This window comes from Mus caroli, unplaced genomic scaffold (assembly GCF_978045245.1).
Source record: "Mus caroli unplaced genomic scaffold, Mus_caroli_1 scaffold_25, whole genome shotgun sequence".
NCBI lineage: Eukaryota > Metazoa > Chordata > Mammalia > Rodentia > Muridae > Mus > Mus caroli.
In genome coordinates, this window is record NW_028227280.1 from 934,497 (window position 1) to 937,570 (window position 3,074).

Consider the following 3,074-nt stretch of genomic DNA (forward strand, 5'->3'; position numbering starts at 1 on the left):
ATAAGAAACGCACAGTGTAGTACATAGTATATGAGTGAGTTGCACTGAAAAACTTAGAATATAAGAAACGCAAAGTGTAGTACATAGTATATGAGTGAGTTGCCCTGAAAAACTTAGAATTTAAGAAATGCACAGTGTAGTACATAGTATATGAGTGAGTTGCACTGAAAAACTTAGAATATAAGAAACGCACAGTGTAGTACATAGTATATGAGTGAGTTGCACTGAAAAACTTAGAATTTAGAGAAACGCACAGTGTAGTACATAGTATATGAGTGAGTTGCACTGAAAAACTTAGAATATAAGAAACGCACAGTGTAGTACATAGTATATGAGTGAGTTGCACTGAAAAACTTAGAATATAAGAAACGCACAGTGTAGTACATAGTATATGAGTGAGTTGCACTGAAAAACTTAGAATATAAGAAACGCAAAGTGTAGTACATAGTATATGAGTGAGTTGCCCTGAAAAACTTAGAATTTAAGAAACGCACAGTGTAGTACATAGTATATGAGTGAGTTGCACTGAAAAACTTAGAATATAAGAAACGCACAGTGTAGTACATAGTATATGAGTGAGTTGCACTGAAAAACTTAGAATATAAGAAACGCACAGTGTAGTACATAGTATATGAGTGAGTTGCACTGAAAAACTTAGAATATAAGAAACGCACAGTGTAGTACATAGTATATGAGTGAGTTGCACTGAAAAACTTAGAATATAAGAAACGCACAGTGTAGTACATATTATATGAGTGAGTTGCACTGAAAAACTTAGAATATAAGAAACGCACAGTGTAGTACATAGTATATGAGTGAGTTGCACTGAAAAACTTAGAATATAAGAAACGCACAGTGTAGTACATAGTATATGAGTGAGTTGCACTGAAAAACTTAGAATGTAAAAAACGCACAGTGTAGTACATAGTATATGAGTGAGTTGCACTGAAAAACTTAGAATATAAGAAACGCACAGTGTAGTACATAGTATATGAGTGAGTTGCGATGAAAAACTTAGAATATAAGAAACGCACAGTGTAGTACATAGTTATGAGTGAGTTGCACTGAAAAACTTAGAATATAAGAAACGCAAAGTGTAGTACATAGTATATGAGTGAGTTGCACTGAAAAACTTAGAATATAAGAAACGCACAGTGTAATACATTGTATATGAGTGAGATGCACTGAAAAACTTAGAATTTAAGAAACGCACAGTGTAGTACATAGTATATGAGTGAGTTGCACTGTAAAACTTAGAATATAAGAAACGCACAGTGTAGTACATAGTATATGAGTGAGTTGCACTGAAAAACTTAGAATATAAGAAACGCACAGTGTAGTACATAGTATATGAGTGAGTTGCACTCAAAAACTTGAATTTACTGAAAAACCCGCATTACACGAAATGCACAGTGTAGTACATTGTATATGAGTGAGTTGCACTCAAAAACTTAGAATATAAGAAACGCACAGTGTAGTAAGTAGTATATGAGTGAGTTGCACTGAAAAACTTAGAATATAAGAAACGCACAGTGTAGTACAAAGTATATGAGTGAGTTGCACTGAAAAACTTAGAATGTAAGAAACGCACAGTGTAGTACATAGTATATGAGTGAGTTGCACTGAAAAACTTAGAATATAAGAAACGCACATTGTAGTACATAGTATATGAGTGAGTTGCACTGAAAAACTTAGAATATAAGAAACGCACAGTGTAGTACATAGTATATGAGTGAGTTGCATTGAAAAACTTAGAATATAAGAAACGCACAGTGTAGTGCATAGTATATGAGTGAGTTGCACTGAAAAACTTAGAATATAAGAAACGCACAGTATAGTACATAGTATATGAATGAGTTGCACTGAAAAACTTAGAATTTACTGAAAAACCCGCATTACACGAAATGCACAGTGTAGTACATAGTATATGAGTGAGTTGCACTGAAAAACTTAGAATATAAGAAACGCACAGTGTAGTGCATAGTATATGAGTGAGTTGCACTGAAAAACTTAGAATATAAGAAACGCACAGTGTAGTACATAGTATATGAGTGAGTTGCACTGAAAAACTTAGAATTTACTGAAAAACCCGCATTACACGAAATGCACAGTGTAGTACATAGTATATGAGTGAGTTGCACTGAAAAACTTAGAATATAAGAAACGCACAGTGTAGTACATAGTATATGAGTGAGTTGCACTGAAAAACTTAGAATATAAGAAACGCACAGTGTAGTACATAGTATATGAGTGAGTTGCACTGAAAAACTTAGAATATAAGAAACGCACAGTGTAGTACATAGTATATGAGTGAGTTGCACTGAAAAACTTAGAATATAAGAAACGCACAGTGTAGTACATAGTATATGAATGAGTTGCACTGAAAAACTTAGAATATAAAAAACGCACAGTGTAGTACATAGTATATGAGTGAGTTGCACTGAAAAACTTAGAATATAAGAAACGCACAGTGTAGTACATAGTATATGAGTGAGTTGCACTGAAAAACTTAGAATATAAGAAACGCACAGTGTAATACATAGTATATGAGTGAGATGCACTGAAAAACTTAGAATTTAAGAAACGCACAGTGTAGTACATAGTATATGAGTGAGTTGCACTGTAAAACTTAGAATATAAGAAACGCACAGTGTAGTACATAGTATATGAGTGAGTTGCACTGAAAAACTTAGAATATAAGAAACGCACAGTGTAGTACATAGTATATGAGTGAGTTGCACTCAAAAACTTAGAATATAAGAAACGCACAGTGTAGTACATAGTATATGAGTGAGTTGCACTGAAAAACTTAGAATATAAGAAACGCACAGTGTAGTACATAGTATATGAGTGAGTTGCACTCAAAAACTTAGAATATAAGAAACGCACAGTGTAGTACATAGTATATGAGTGAGTTGCACTGAAAAACTTAGAATATAAGAAACGCACAGTGTAGTACATAGTATATGAGTGAGTTGCACTGAAAAACTTAGAATATAAGAAACGCACAGTGTAGTACATAGTATATGAGTGAGTTGCACTGAAAAACTTAGATTATAAGAAATGCACAGTGT